The sequence below is a fragment of the Pseudorca crassidens genome, chromosome 3 (genome assembly GCF_039906515.1).
Source record: "Pseudorca crassidens isolate mPseCra1 chromosome 3, mPseCra1.hap1, whole genome shotgun sequence".
Taxonomy (NCBI): domain Eukaryota; kingdom Metazoa; phylum Chordata; class Mammalia; order Artiodactyla; family Delphinidae; genus Pseudorca; species Pseudorca crassidens.
In genome coordinates, this window is record NC_090298.1 from 177230061 (window position 1) to 177246885 (window position 16825).

Sequence of the window (16825 nt, forward strand, 5' to 3'; positions counted from 1 at the left end):
AGGAGTAGCTCTTGTCTATTACATATTTGGCTTATGGAACGGTATCTGTGCTAATTTCAATCTCTGGTTTTATGCAGCACCCCAACTCACCTTTCCCCTTAAGCAAGCATAAGTTGGTTTTCTACATTTGAGACCTTGTTCTGTTTTGTAATTCAGTTCCTGTGTAGCCAAGTTTACATTCCGTGTATTAGTGATATCTTATGATGTTTCTTTTTCTGTGTGACTTATCTCACTTAGAATCATCATACCTGAATCCACTCATTATGCTGCTATGGGCCTGATGACATAGATTTCATTGCTGAGTGATATTGCATTGTACGTAAGTACCACAACTTCTTTATCCATTTTTCGCTTTCTGTGATATTGAACTTGTACCGTAAACGAGGTTCTTGTAAACAGAGCCGTCCCAAACTTTGGGGTGGCTGTGTCTTTTTGATTTTAATTTCCCTAAGCTATACGACCATAAGTGGAAGTGCCCTAGGCTCTGTTGCTTTGTTTTTTAGATGTTTCAGGAAACACCATACACTTCTCCAGACTGGCTGTTGGCAATTTACATCCCGCCCATCAGCATAACAAGGCTCCCAATTCTCCATGAGCTGTCCTGCCTTTCTGGATTTTACACTTTTTTCAGATGGCCCTTTTGACTGGGGGGCAGTGAGACTTCATTGTAGTGCAGATTTCTTTGCAAGCTTGCTTGGTTGGCCAAAAAGGGCGTATGCGTTTTTTCCTGAATATATTCAGGAAAAAACGCATACGCCCTTTTTGGCCAAGTGCATCATTGTGGACGTTCTGCCTCTTTTCCTATGCTTTACATGCAATTCCAGTCTACCTCCTGAAACCGGTTTCCTGCAATTCTGCCCCGCTTTCAAGTCCTCTTGGCAGCCTTACTTCAATATATTTTTGGACGATAGCTGTCATTTATAACTCTGCAGGTTTGTGAATTACAGTGCCCCTGAGCTCCTTTCTTCAACTCGCTTTCTTGTGAGCTGGCCGCAACACCGCAGCATTGCTTCAGGCCCTAGTGTGGTTCCGGCATGGCATGCTGAGCCTTTGGTTAATTCCTCTTCCTGGTGGGAAATGAGAGTTAAATTTGCCCGTCCAGACACCTCCAGCTAGTCTCTCATTGGTTCTCCCTATTCCTGTTCATTTTCCGCAGAAATTGCAAACTGGGCCAAACAGGAGGTTAAAGGCACTGACTCTCCAAGTGGGGAGAGTGTTAGTAAAGCGTCTGGAATGTTGCACCCGAGTACCAGGGGACGAAACCTGAGACACATTTGAACACGTTTCCCGATCACACGGTGGATCATACTCTGGGTTCCACATGCATGTTTTAGCTGAAGGAAGAATCCCTTAAACCTGGAGAGTTGAGACCCATGGAATGGGTACCATGCAATATGACTTCAAAGGGTCTGCATTTGCTCACCGAACCTCACCAATCCTATCACTGCTGCGTTTATGCCGCTGTACACACGCTTGATTCTCTTTCGGAGACATAGAAATCCATAGGTTTTAAGATTCTTACTAGTCAGGTATATTCTTAGGCGTTTAATATGGGGTGTTGATTCCACTTGGTTGAGAAAGGAGTAGCTCTTGTCTATTACATATTTGGCTTATGGAACGGTATCTGTGCTAATTTCAATCTCTGGTTTTATGCAGCACCCCAATTCACCTTTCCCCTTAAGAAAGCATAAGTTGGTTTTCTACATTTGAGACCCTGTTCTGTTTTGTAATTCTGTTCCTGTGTAGCCAAGTTTACATTCCGTGTATTAGTGATATCTTATGATGTTTCTTTTTCTGTGTGACTTATCTCACTTAGAATCATCGTACCTGAATCCACTCATTATGCTGCTATGGGCCTGATGACATAGATTTCATTGCTGAGTGATATTGCATTGTACGTACCTACCACAACTTCTTTATCCATTTTTCACTTTCTGTGATATTGAACTCGAACTGTAAACGAGGTTCTTGTAAACAGAGCCGTCCCAAACTTTGGGGTGGCTGTGTCTTTTTGATTTTAATTTCCCTAAGCTATAGGACCATAAGTGGAAGTGCCCTAGGCTCTGTTGCTTTGTTTTGTAGATGTTTCAGGAAACACCATACACTTCTCCAGAGTGGCTGTTGGCAATTTGCATCCCGCCCATCAGCATAACAAGGCTCCCAGTTCTCCATGGCCTGTCCTGCCTTTCTGGATTTTATACTTTTTTCAGATGGCCCTTTTGACCGGGTGGCAGTGAGACTTCATTGTAGTGCAGATTTCATTTGCAAGCTTGCTTGGTTGGCCCAAAAGTGCGTATGCGTTTTTTCCTGAATATATTCAGGAAAAAACGCATACGCCCTTTTTGGCCAAGTGCATCATTGTGGACGTTCTGCCTCTTTTCCTATGCTTTACATGCAATTCCAGTCTACCTCCTGAAATCGGTTTTCTGCAATTCTGCCCCGCTTTCAAGTCCTCTTGGCAGCCTTACTTCAATATATTTTTGGACGATAGCTGTCATTTATAACTCTGCAGTTTTGTGAATTACAGAGCCTCTGAGCTCCTTTCTTCAACTTGCTTTCTTGTGAGCTGGCTGCAAGACCACAGCATTGCTTCAGGCCCTAGTGTGGTTCCGGCATGGCACGCTGAGCCTTTGGTTAATTCCTCTTCCTGGTGGGAAATGAGAGTTAAATTTGTCCGTCCAGACACCTCCAGCTAGTCTCTCATTGGTTCTCCCTATTCCTGTTCATTTTCCGCAGAAATTGCAAACTGGGCCAAACAGGAGGTTAAAGGCACTGACTCTCCAAGTGGGGAGAGTGTTAGTAAAGCGTCTGGAATGTTGCACCCGAGTACCAGGGGACGAAACCTGAGACACATTTGAACACTTTTCCCAATAACACGGTGGATCATACTCTGGGTTCCACATGCATGTTTTAGCTGAAGGAAGAATCCCTTAAACCTGGAGAGTTGAGACCCATGGAATGGGTACCATGCAATATAAATTCAAAGGTTCTGCATTGGCTCACCGAACCTCACCAATCTTATCACTGCTGCGCTTTTGCCACTGTACACACGCTTGATTCTCTTTCGGAGACATATAAATCCATAGATTTTAAGATTCTTACTACTCAGGTATATTCTTAGACGTTTAATACGGGGTATTCAGTCCTCTTCGTTGAGCAAAGACTAGCTCTTGTCTATTACATATTTGGCTTATGGAACGGTATCTGTGCTAATTTCAATCTCTGGTTTTATGCAGCACCCCAACTCACCTTTCCCCGTAAGCAAGCATAAGTTGGTTTTCTACATTTGAGACCCTGTTCTGTTTTGTAATTCAGTTCCTGTGTAGCCAAGTTTACATTCCGTGTAGTAGTGATATCTTATGATGTTTCTTTTTCTGTGTGACTTATCTCACTTAGAATCATCGTACCTGAATCCACTCATTATGCTGCTATGGGCCTGATGATATAGATTTCATTGCTGAGTGATATTGCATTGTACGTAAGTACCACAACTTCTTTATCCATTTTTCACTTTCTGTGATATTGAACTTGTACTGTAAACGAGGTTCTTGTAAACAGAGCCGTCCCAAACTTTGGGGTGGCTGTGTCTTTATGATTTTAATTTCCCTAAGCTATAGGACCATAAGTGGAAGTGCCCTAGGCTCTGTTGCTTTGTTTTTTAGATGTTTCAGGAAACACCATACACTTCTCCAGAGTGGCTGTTGGCAATTTACATCCCGCCCATCAGCATAACAAGGCTCCCAATTCTCCATGGCCTGTCCTGCCTTTCTGGATTTTACACTTTTTTCCGATGGCCCTTTTGACCGGGGGCCAGTGAGACTTCATTGTAGTGCAGATTTCCTTTGCAAGCTTGCTTGGTTGGCCAAAAAGGGCGTATGCGTTTTTTCCTGAATATATTCAGGAAAAAACGCATACGCCCTTTTTGGCCAAGTGCATCATTGTGGACGTTCTGCCTCTTTTCCTATGCTTTACATGCAATTCCAGTCTACCTCCTGAAATCGGATTCCTGCAATTCTGCCCCGCTTTCAAGTCCTCTTGGCAGCCTTACTTCAATATATTTTTGGACGATAGCTGTCATTTTTAACTCTGCAGGTTTGTGAATTACAGTGTCCCTGAGCTCCTTTCTTCAACTCGCTTTCTTGTGAGCTGGCCGCAACACCGCAGGATTGCTTCAGGCCCTAGTGTGGTTCTGGGATGGCACGCTGAGCCTTTGTTTAATTCCTCTTCCTGGTGGGAAATGAGAGTTAAATTTGCCCGTCCAGACACCTCCAGCTAGTCTCTCATTGGTTCTCCCTATTCCTGTTCATTTTCCGCAGAAATTGCAAACTGGGTCAAACAGGAGGTTAAAGGCACTGACTCTCCAAGTGGGGAGAGTTTTAGTAAAGCGTCTGGAATGTTGCACCCGAGTACCAGGGGACAAAAACTGAGACACATTTGAACACGTTTCCCGATCACACGGTGGATCATACTCTGGGTTCCACATGCATGTTTTAGCTGAAGGAAGAATCCCTTAAACCTGGAGAGTTGAGACCCATGGAATGGGTACCATTCAATATGACTTCAAAGGTTCTGCATTGGCTCACCGAACCTCACCAAACCTATCACTGCTGCGCTTATGCCACTGTACACACGCTTGATTCTCTTTCGGAGACATATAAATCCATAGATTTTAAGATTCTTACTAGTCAGGTATATTCTTAGACGTTTAATATGGGGTGTTGAGTCCTCTTCGTTGAGCAAGGAGTAGCTCTTGTCTATTACATATTTGGCTTATGGAACGGTATCTGTGCTAATTTCAATCTCTGGTTTTATGCAGCACCCCAACTCACCTTTCCCCTTAAGCAAGCATAAGTTGGTTTTCTACATTTGAGACCTTGTTCTGTTTTGTAATTCAGTTCCTGTGTAGCCAAGTTTACATTCCGTGTATTAGTGATATCTTATGATGTTTCTTTTTCTGTGTGACTTATCTCACTTAGAATCATCGTACCTGAATCCACTCATTATGCTGCTATGGGCCTGATGACATAGATTTCATTGCTGAGTGATATTGCATTGTACGTAAGTACCACAACTTCTTTATCCATTTTTCGCTTTCTGTGATATTGAACTTGTACCGTAAACGAGGTTCTTGTAAACAGAGCCGTCCCAAACTTTGGGGTGGCTGTGTCTTTTTGATTCTAATTTCCCTAAGCTATACGACCATAAGTGGAAGTGCCCTAGGCTCTGTTGCTTTGCTTTTTAGATGTTTCAGGAAACACCATACACTTCTCCAGAGTGGCTGTTGGCAATTTACATCCCGCCCATCAGCATAACAAGGCTCCCAATTCTCCATGAGCTGTCCTGCCTTTCTGGATTTTACACTTTTTTCAGATGGCCCTTTTGACTGGGGGGCAGTGAGACTTCATTGTACTGCAGATTTCCTTTGCAAGCTTGCTTGGTTGGCCAAAAAGGGCGTATGCGTTTTTTCCTGAATATATTCAGGAAAAAACGCATACGCACTTTTTGGCCAAGTGCATCATTGTGGACGTTCTGCCTGTTTTCCTATGCTTTACATGCAATTCCAGTCTACCTCCTGAAATCGGATTCCTGCAATTCTGCCCCGCTTTCAAGTCCTCTTGGCAGCCTTACTTCAATATATTTTTGGACGATAGCTGTCATTTTTAACTCTGCAGGTTTGTGAATTACAGTGCCCCTGAGCTCCTTTCTTCAACTCGCTTTCTTGTGAGCTGGCCGCAACACCGCAGGATTGCTTCAGGCCCTAGTGTGGTTCCGGCATGGCATGCTGAGCCTTTGGTTAATTCCTCTTCCTGGTGGGAAATGAGAGTTAAATTTGCCCGTCCAGACACCTCCAGCTAGTCTCTCATTGGTTCTCCCTATTCCTGTTCATTTTCCGCAGAAATTGCAAACTGGGCCAAACAGGAGGTTAAAGGCACTGACTCTCCAAGTGGGGAGAGTGTTAGTAAAGCGTCTGGAATGTTGCACCCGAGTACCAGGGGACGAAATCTGACACATTTGAACACGTTTCCCGATCACACGGTGGATCATACTCTGGGTTCCACATGCATGTTTTAGCTGAAGGAAGAATCCCTTAAACCTGGAGAGTTGAGACCCATGGAATGGGTACCATGCAATATGACTTCAAAGGGTCTGCATTTGCTCACCGAACCTCACCAATCCTATCACTGCTGCGTTTATGCCGCTGTACACACGCTTGATTCTCTTTCGGAGACATAGAAATCCATAGGTTTTAAGATTCTTACTAGTCAGGTATATTCTTAGGCGTTTAATATGGGGTGTTGATTCCACTTGGTTGAGAAAGGAGTAGCTCTTGTCTATTACATATTTGGCTTATGGAACGGTATCTGTGCTAATTTCAATCTCTGGTTTTATGCAGCACCCCAACTCACCTTTCCCCTTAAGAAAGAATAAGTTGGTTTTCTACATTTGAGACCCTGTTCTGTTTTGTAATTCTGTTCCTGTGTAGCCATGTTTACATTCCGTGTAGTAGTGATATCTTATGATGTTTCTTTTTCTGTGTGACTTATCTCACTTAGAATCATCGTACCTGAATCCACTCATTATGCTGCTATGGGCCTGATGACATAGATTTCATTGCTGAGTGATATTGCATTGTACGTACCTACCACAACTTCTTTATCCATTTTTCGCTTTCTGTGATATTGAACTTGTACCGTAAACGAGGTTCTTGTAAACAGAGCCGTCCCAAACTTTATGGTGGCTGTGTCTTTTTGATTTTAATTTCCCTAAGCTATACGACCATAAGTGGAAGTGCCCTAGGCTCTGTTGCTTTGTTTTGTAGATGTTTCAGGAAACACCATACACTTCTCCAGAGAGGCTATTGGCAATTTACATCCCGCCCATCAGCATAACAAGGCTCCCAGTTCTCCATGGCCTGTCCTGCCTTTCTGGATTTTATACTTTTTTCAGATGGCCCTTTTGACCGGGGGGCAGTGAGACTTCATTGTAGTGCAGATTTCCTTTGCAAGCTTGCTTGGTTGGCCCAAAAGGGCGTATGCGTTTTTTCCTGAATATATTCAGGAAAAAACGCATACGCCCTTTTTGGCCAAGTGCATCATTGTGGACGTTCTGCCTCTTTTCCTATGCTTTACATGCAATTCCAGTCTACCTCCTGAAATCGGTTTCCTGCAATTCTGCCCCACTTTCAAGTCCTCTTGGCAGCCTTACTTCAATATATTTTTGGACGATAGCTGTCATTTATAACTCTGCAGGTTTGTGAATTACAGTGCCCCTGAGCTCCTTTCTTCAACTCGCTTTCTTGTGAGCTGGCCGCAACACCGCAGCATGGCTTCAGGCCCTAGTGTGGTTCCGGCATGGCACGCTGAGCCTTTGGTTAATTCCTCTTCCTGGTGGGAAATGAGAGTTAAATTTGCCCGTCCAGACACCTCCAGCTAGTCTCTCATTGGTTCTCCCTATTTCTGTTCATTTTCCGCAGAATTTGCAAACTGGGCCAAACAGGAGGTTAAAGGCCCTGACTCTCCAAGTGGGGAGAGTGTTAGTAAAGCGACTGGAATGTTGCACCCGAGTACCAGGGGACGAAAACTGAGACACATTTGAACACGTTTCCCAATCACACGGTGGATCATACTCTGGGTTCCACATGCATGTTTTAGCTGAAGGAAGAATCCCTTAAACCTGGAGAGTTGAGACCCATGGAATGGGTACCATGCAATATGACTTCAAAGGGTCTGCATTTGCTCACCGAACCTCACCAATCCTATCACTGCTGCATTTATGCCGCTGTACACACGCTTGATTCTCTTTCGGAGACATATAAATCCATAGGTGTTAAGATTCTTACTAGTCAGGTATATTCTTAGGCATTTAATATGGGGTGTTGAGTCCACTTCGTTGAGCAAGGAGTAGCTCTTGTCTATTACCTATTTGGCTTATGGAATGGTATCTGTGCTAATTTCAATCTCTGGTTTTATGCAGCACCCCAACTCACCTTTCCCCTTAAGCAAGCATAAGTTGGTTTTCTACATTTGAGATCCTGTTCTGTTTTGTAATTCAGTTCCTGTGTAGCCAAGTTTACATTCCGTGTAGTAGTGATATCTTATGATGTTTCTTTTTCTGTGTGACTTATCTCACTTAGAATCATCGTACCTGAATCCACTCATTATGCTGCTACGGGCCTGATGATATAGATTTCATTGCTGAGTGATATTGCATTGTACGTAAGTACCACAAAATCTTTGTCCATTTTTCACTTTCTGTGATATTGAACTCGTACTGTAAACGAGGTTCTTGTAAACAGAGCCATCCCAAACTTTGGGGTGGCTGTGTCTTTTTGATTTTAATTTCCCTAAGCTATAGGACCATAAGTGGAAGTGCCCTAGGCTCTGTTGCTTTGTTTTTTAGATGTTTCAGGAAACACCATACACTTCTCCAGAGTGGCTGTTGGCAATTTACATCCCGCCCATCAGCATAACAAGGCTCCCAGTTCTCCATGGCCTGTCCTGCCTTTCTGGATTTTACACTTTTTTCAGATGGCCCTATTGACCGGGGGGCAGTGAGACTTCATTGTAGTGCGGATTTCCTTTGCAAGCTTGCTTGGTTGGCCAAAAAGTGCGTATGCGTTTTTTCCTGAATATATTCAGGAAAAAACGCATACGCCCTTTTTGGCCAAGTGCATCATTGTGGACGTTCTGCCTCTTTTCCTATGCTTTACATGCAATTCCAGTCTACCTCCTGAAATCGGTTTCCTACAATTCTGCCCCGCTTTCAAGTCCTCTTGGTACCCTTACTTCAATATATTTTTGGACGATAGCTGTCATTTTTAACTCTGCAGGTTTGTGAAATACAGTGCCCCTGAGCTCCTTTCTTCAACTCGCTTTCTTGTGAGCTGGCCGCAACACCGCAGCATTGCTTCAGGACATAGGGTGGTTCCGGAATGGCACGCTGAGCCTTTGTTTAATTCCTCTTCCTGGTGGGAAATGAGAGTTAAATTTGCCCGTCCAGACACCTCCAGCTAGTCTCTCACTGGTTCTCCCTATTCCTGTTCATCTTCCGCAAAAATTGCAAACTGGGTCAAACAGGAGGTTAAAGGCACTGACTCTCCAAGTGGGGAGAGTTTTAGTAAAGCGTCTGGAATGTTGCACCCGAGTACCAGGGGACAAAAACTGAGACACATTTGAACACGTTTCCCGATCACACGGTGGATCATACTCTGGGTTCCACATGCATGTTTTAGCTGAAGGAAGAATCCCTTAAACCTGGAGAGTTGAGACCCATGGAATGGGTACCATTCAATATGACTTCAAAGGTTCTGCATTGGCTCACCGAACCTCACCAAACCTATCACTGCTGCGCTTATGCCACTGTACACACGCTTGATTCTCTTTCGGAGACATATAAATCCATAGATTTTAAGATTCTTACTAGTCAGGTATATTCTTAGACGTTTAATATGGGGTGTTGAGTCCTCTTCGTTGAGCAAGGAGTAGCTCTTGTCTATTACATATTTGGCTTATGGAACGGTATCTGTGCTAATTTCAATCTCTGGTTTTATGCAGCACCCCAACTCACCTTTCCCCTTAAGCAAGCATAAGTTGGTTTTCTACATTTGAGACCTTGTTCTGTTTTGTAATTCAGTTCCTGTGTAGCCAAGTTTACATTCCGTGTATTAGTGATATCTTATGATGTTTCTTTTTCTGTGTGACTTATCTCACTTAGAATCATCGTACCTGAATCCACTCATTATGCTGCTATGGGCCTGATGACATAGATTTCATTGCTGAGTGATATTGCATTGTACGTAAGTACCACAACTTCTTTATCCATTTTTCGCTTTCTGTGATATTGAACTTGTACCGTAAACGAGGTTCTTGTAAACAGAGCCGTCCCAAACTTTGGGGTGGCTGTGTCTTTTTGATTCTAATTTCCCTAAGCTATACGACCATAAGTGGAAGTGCCCTAGGCTCTGTTGCTTTGCTTTTTAGATGTTTCAGGAAACACCATACACTTCTCCAGAGTGGCTGTTGGCAATTTACATCCCGCCCATCAGCATAACAAGGCTCCCAATTCTCCATGAGCTGTCCTGCCTTTCTGGATTTTACACTTTTTTCAGATGGCCCTTTTGACTGGGGGGCAGTGAGACTTCATTGTACTGCAGATTTCCTTTGCAAGCTTGCTTGGTTGGCCAAAAAGGGCGTATGCGTTTTTTCCTGAATATATTCAGGAAAAAACGCATACGCACTTTTTGGCCAAGTGCATCATTGTGGACGTTCTGCCTGTTTTCCTATGCTTTACATGCAATTCCAGTCTACCTCCTGAAATCGGATTCCTGCAATTCTGCCCCGCTTTCAAGTCCTCTTGGCAGCCTTACTTCAATATATTTTTGGACGATAGCTGTCATTTTTAACTCTGCAGGTTTGTGAATTACAGTGCCCCTGAGCTCCTTTCTTCAACTCGCTTTCTTGTGAGCTGGCCGCAACACCGCAGGATTGCTTCAGGCCCTAGTGTGGTTCCGGCATGGCATGCTGAGCCTTTGGTTAATTCCTCTTCCTGGTGGGAAATGAGAGTTAAATTTGCCCGTCCAGACACCTCCAGCTAGTCTCTCATTGGTTCTCCCTATTCCTGTTCATTTTCCGCAGAAATTGCAAACTGGGCCAAACAGGAGGTTAAAGGCACTGACTCTCCAAGTGGGGAGAGTGTTAGTAAAGCGTCTGGAATGTTGCACCCGAGTACCAGGGGACGAAATCTGACACATTTGAACACGTTTCCCGATCACACGGTGGATCATACTCTGGGTTCCACATGCATGTTTTAGCTGAAGGAAGAATCCCTTAAACCTGGAGAGTTGAGACCCATGGAATGGGTACCATGCAATATGACTTCAAAGGGTCTGCATTTGCTCACCGAACCTCACCAATCCTATCACTGCTGCGTTTATGCCGCTGTACACACGCTTGATTCTCTTTCGGAGACATAGAAATCCATAGGTTTTAAGATTCTTACTAGTCAGGTATATTCTTAGGCGTTTAATATGGGGTGTTGATTCCACTTGGTTGAGAAAGGAGTAGCTCTTGTCTATTACATATTTGGCTTATGGAACGGTATCTGTGCTAATTTCAATCTCTGGTTTTATGCAGCACCCCAACTCACCTTTCCCCTTAAGAAAGCATAAGTTGGTTTTCTACATTTGAGACCCTGTTCTGTTTTGTAATTCTGTTCCTGTGTAGCCATGTTTACATTCCGTGTAGTAGTGATATCTTATGATGTTTCTTTTTCTGTGTGACTTATCTCACTTAGAATCATCGTACCTGAATCCACTCATTATGCTGCTATGGGCCTGATGACATAGATTTCATTGCTGAGTGATATTGCATTGTACGTACCTACCACAACTTCTTTATCCATTTTTCGCTTTCTGTGATATTGAACTTGTACCGTAAACGAGGTTCTTGTAAACAGAGCCGTCCCAAACTTTATGGTGGCTGTGTCTTTTTGATTTTAATTTCCCTAAGCTATACGACCATAAGTGGAAGTGCCCTAGGCTCTGTTGCTTTGTTTTGTAGATGTTTCAGGAAACACCATACACTTCTCCAGAGAGGCTATTGGCAATTTACATCCCGCCCATCAGCATAACAAGGCTCCCAGTTCTCCATGGCCTGTCCTGCCTTTCTGGATTTTATACTTTTTTCAGATGGCCCTTTTGACCGGGGGGCAGTGAGACTTCATTGTAGTGCAGATTTCCTTTGCAAGCTTGCTTGGTTGGCCCAAAAGGGCGTATGCGTTTTTTCCTGAATATATTCAGGAAAAAACGCATACGCCCTTTTTGGCCAAGTGCATCATTGTGGACGTTCTGCCTCTTTTCCTATGCTTTACATGCAATTCCAGTCTACCTCCTGAAATCGGTTTCCTGCAATTCTGCCCCACTTTCAAGTCCTCTTGGCAGCCTTACTTCAATATATTTTTGGACGATAGCTGTCATTTATAACTCTGCAGGTTTGTGAATTACAGTGCCCCTGAGCTCCTTTCTTCAACTCGCTTTCTTGTGAGCTGGCCGCAACACCGCAGCATGGCTTCAGGCCCTAGTGTGGTTCCGGCATGGCACGCTGAGCCTTTGGTTAATTCCTCTTCCTGGTGGGAAATGAGAGTTAAATTTGCCCGTCCAGACACCTCCAGCTAGTCTCTCATTGGTTCTCCCTATTTCTGTTCATTTTCCGCAGAATTTGCAAACTGGGCCAAACAGGAGGTTAAAGGCCCTGACTCTCCAAGTGGGGAGAGTGTTAGTAAAGCGACTGGAATGTTGCACCCGAGTACCAGGGGACGAAAACTGAGACACATTTGAACACGTTTCCCAATCACACGGTGGATCATACTCTGGGTTCCACATGCATGTTTTAGCTGAAGGAAGAATCCCTTAAACCTGGAGAGTTGAGACCCATGGAATGGGTACCATGCAATATGACTTCAAAGGGTCTGCATTTGCTCACCGAACCTCACCAATCCTATCACTGCTGCATTTATGCCGCTGTACACACGCTTGATTCTCTTTCGGAGACATATAAATCCATAGGTGTTAAGATTCTTACTAGTCAGGTATATTCTTAGACATTTAATATGGGGTGTAGAGTCCACTTCGTTGAGCAAGGAGTAGCTCTTGTCTATTACCTATTTGGCTTATGGAATGGTATCTGTGCTAATTTCAATCTCTGGTTTTATGCAGCACCCCAACTCACCTTTCCCCTTAAGCAAGCATAAGTTGGTTTTCTACATTTGAGATCCTGTTCTGTTTTGTAATTCAGTTCCTGTGTAGCCAAGTTTACATTCCGTGTAGTAGTGATATCTTATGATGTTTCTTTTTCTGTGTGACTTATCTCACTTAGAATCATCGTACCTGAATCCACTCATTATGCTGCTACGGGCCTGATGATATAGATTTCATTGCTGAGTGATATTGCATTGTACGTAAGTACCACAAAATCTTTGTCCATTTTTCACTTTCTGTGATATTGAACTCGTACTGTAAACGAGGTTCTTGTAAACAGAGCCATCCCAAACTTTGGGGTGGCTGTGTCTTTTTGATTTTAATTTCCCTAAGCTATAGGACCATAAGTGGAAGTGCCCTAGGCTCTGTTGCTTTGTTTTTTAGATGTTTCAGGAAACACCATACACTTCTCCAGAGTGGCTGTTGGCAATTTACATCCCGCCCATCAGCATAACAAGGCTCCCAGTTCTCCATGGCCTGTCCTGCCTTTCTGGATTTTACACTTTTTTCAGATGGCCCTATTGACCGGGGGGCAGTGAGACTTCATTGTAGTGCAGATTTCCTTTGCAAGCTTGCTTGGTTGGCCAAAAAGGGCGTATGCGTTTTTTCCTGAATATATTCAGGAAAAAACGCATACGCCCTTTTTGGCCAAGTGCATCATTGTGGACGTTCTGCCTCTTTTCCTATGCTTTACATGCAATTCCAGTCTACCTCCTGAAATCGGTTTCCTACAATTCTGCCCCGCTTTCAAGTCCTCTTGGTACCCTTACTTCAATATATTTTTGGACGATAGCTGTCATTTTTAACTCTGCAGGTTTGTGAAATACAGTGCCCCTGAGCTCCTTTCTTCAACTCGCTTTCTTGTGAGCTGGCCGCAACACCGCAGCATTGCTTCAGGACATAGGGTGGTTCCGGAATGGCACGCTGAGCCTTTGTTTAATTCCTCTTCCTGGTGGGAAATGAGAGTTAAATTTGCCCGTCCAGACACCTCCAGCTAGTCTCTCATTGGTTCTCCCTATTCCTGTTCATCTTCCGCAGAAATTGCGAACTGGGCCAAACAGGAGGTTAAAGGCACTGACTCTCCAAGTGGGGAGAGTGTTAGTAAAGCATCTGGAATGTTGCACCCGAGTACCAGCGTACGAAAACTGACACATTTGAACACGTTTTCCGATCACACGGTGGATCATACTCTGGGTTCCACATGCATGTTTTATCTGAAGGAAGAATCCCTTAAACCTGGAAAGTTGAGACCCAAGGAATAGGTACCACGCAATATGACTTCAAAGGGTCTGCATTTGCTCACCGAACGTCACCAATCCTATCACTGCTGCGCTTATGCCGCTGTACACACGCTTGATTCTCTTTCGGAGACAAATAAGTCCATAGGTTTTAAGATTCTTACTAGTCAGGTATATTCTTAGGCGTTTAATATGGGGTGTTGTGTCCTCTTCGTTGAGCAAGGAGTAGATCTTGTCTATTACATATTTGGCTTGTGGAACGGTATCTGTGCTAATTTCAATCTCTGGTTTTATGCAGCACCCCAACTCACCTTTCCCCTTAAGCAAGCATAAGTTGGTTTTCTACATTTGACACCCTGTTCTGTTTTGTAATTCAGTTCCTGTGTAGCCAAGTTTACATTCCGTGTAGTAGTGATATCTTATGATGTTTCTTTTTCTGTGTGACTTATCTTACTTAGAATCATCGTACCTGAATCCACTCATTATGCTGTTACGGGCCTGATGACATACATTTCATTGCTGAGTGATATTGCATTGTACGTAAGTACCACAACTTCTTTATCCATTTTTCGCTTTCTGTGATATAGAACTTGTACCGTAAACGAGGTTCTTGTAAACAGAGCTGTCCCAAACTTTGGGGTGACTGTGTCTTTTTTATTTTAATTTCCCTAAGCTATAGGACCATAAGTGGAAATGTCCTAGGCTCTGTTGCTTTGTTTTTTAGATGTTTCAGGAAACACCATACACTTCTCCAGAGTGGCTGTTGGCAATTTACATCCCGCCCATCAGCATAACAATGCTCCCAGTTCTCCATGGCCTGTCCTGCCTTTCTGGATGTTACACTTTTTTCAGATGGCCCTTTTGACCGGGGGGCAGTGAGACTTCAATGTAGTGCAGATTTCCTTTGCAAGCTTGCTTGGTTGGCCAAAAAGGGCGTATGCGTTTTTTCCTGAATATATTCAGGAAAAAACGCATACGCCCTTTTTGGCCAAGTGCATCATTGTGGACGTTCTGCCTCTTTTCCTATGCTTTACATGCAATTCCAGTCTACCTCCTGAAACCGGTTTCCTGCAATTCTGCCCCGCTTTCAAGTCCTCTTGGCAGCCTTACTTCAATATATTTTTGGACGATAGCTGTCATTTATAACTCTGCAGGTTTGTGAATTACAGTGCCCCTGAGCTCCTTTCTTCAACTCGCTTTCTTGTGAGCTGGCCGCAACACCGCAGCATTGCTTCAGGCCCTAGTGTGGTTCTGGAATGGCATGCTGAGCCTTTGGTTAATTCCTCTTCCTGGTGGGAAATGAGAGTTAAATTTGCCCGTCCAGACACCTCCAGCTAGTCTCTCATTGGTTCTCCCTATTCCTGTTCATTTTCCGCAGAAATTGCAAACTGGGCCAAACAGGAGGTTAAAGGCACTGACTCTCCAAGTGGGGAGAGTGTTAGTAAAGCGTCTGGATGTTGCACCCGAGTACCAGGGGACGAAACCTGAGACACATTTGAACACGTTTCCCGATCACACGGTGGATCATACTCTGGGTTCCAAATGCATGTTTTAGCTGAAGGAAGAATCCCTTAAACCTGGAGAGTTGAGACCCATGGAATGGGTACCATGCAATATGACTTCAAAGGGTCTGCATTTGCTCACCGAACCTCACCAATCCTATCACTGCTGCGTTTATGCCGCTGTACACACGCTTGATTCTCTTTCGGAGACATAGAAATCCATAGGTTTTAAGATTCTTACTAGTCAGGTATATTCTTAGGCGTTTAATATGGGGTGTTGATTCCACTTGGTTGAGAAAGGAGTAGCTCTTGTCTATTACATATTTGGCTTATGGAACGGTATCTGTGCTAATTTCAATCTCTGGTTTTATGCAGCACCCCAACTCACCTTTCCCCTTAAGAAAGCATAAGTTGGTTTTCTACATTTGAGACCCTGTTCTGTTTTGTAATTCTATTCCTGTGTAGCCATGTTTACATTCCGTGTAGTAGTGATATCTTATGATGTTTCTTTTTCTGTGTGACTTATCTCACTTAGAATCATCGTACCTAAATCCACTCATTATGCTGCTATGGGCCTGATGACATAGATTTCATTGCTGAGTGATATTGCATTGTACGTACCTACCACAACTTCTTTATCCATTTTTCGCTTTCTGTGATATTGAACTTGTACCGTAAACGAGGTTCTTGTAAACAGAGCCGTCCCAAACTTTATGGTGGCTGTGTCTTTTTGATTTTAATTTCCCTAAGCTATACGACCATAAGTGGAAGTGCCCTAGGCTCTGTTGCTTTGTTTTGTAGATGTTTCAGGAAACACCATACACTTCTCCAGAGAGGCTATTGGCAATTTACATCCCGCCCATCAGCATAACAAGGCTCCCAGTTCTCCATGGCCTGTCCTGCCTTTCTGGATTTTATACTTTTTTCAGATGGCCCTTTTGACCGGGGGGCAGTGAGACTTCATTGTAGTGCAGATTTCCTTTGCAAGCTTGCTTGGTTGGCCAAAAAGGGCGTATGCGTTTTTTCCTGAATATATTCAGGAAAAAACGCATACGCCCTTTTTGGCCAAGTGCATCATTGTGGACGTTCTGCCTCTTTTCCTATGCTTTACATGCAATTCCAGTCTACCTCCTGAAATCGGTTTCCTGCAATTCTGCCCCACTTTCAAGTCCTCTTGGCAGCCTTACTTCAATATATTTTTGGACGATAGCTGTCATTTATAACTCTGCAGGTTTGTGAATTACAGTGCCCCTGAGCTCCTTTCTTCAACTCGCTTTCTTGTGAGCTGGCCGCAACACCGCAGCATGGCTTCAGGCCCTAGTGTGGTTCCG

At 43.8% G+C, this 16825-nt stretch overlaps 1 long non-coding RNA gene across 1 annotated transcript in view; it reads left to right on the forward strand.

The window, feature by feature from the left end:
* Positions 1 to 232: 232 nt before the first annotated feature.
* LOC137220951 (uncharacterized) overlaps positions 233 to 16825 on the forward strand; it is a 199631-nt gene continuing 183038 nt past the window's right edge. Inside the window, exon 1 of the long non-coding RNA XR_010941855.1 lies at positions 233 to 323. This is a non-coding gene — a long non-coding RNA (uncharacterized lncRNA). The remainder of the gene's footprint in view (positions 324 to 16825) is intronic.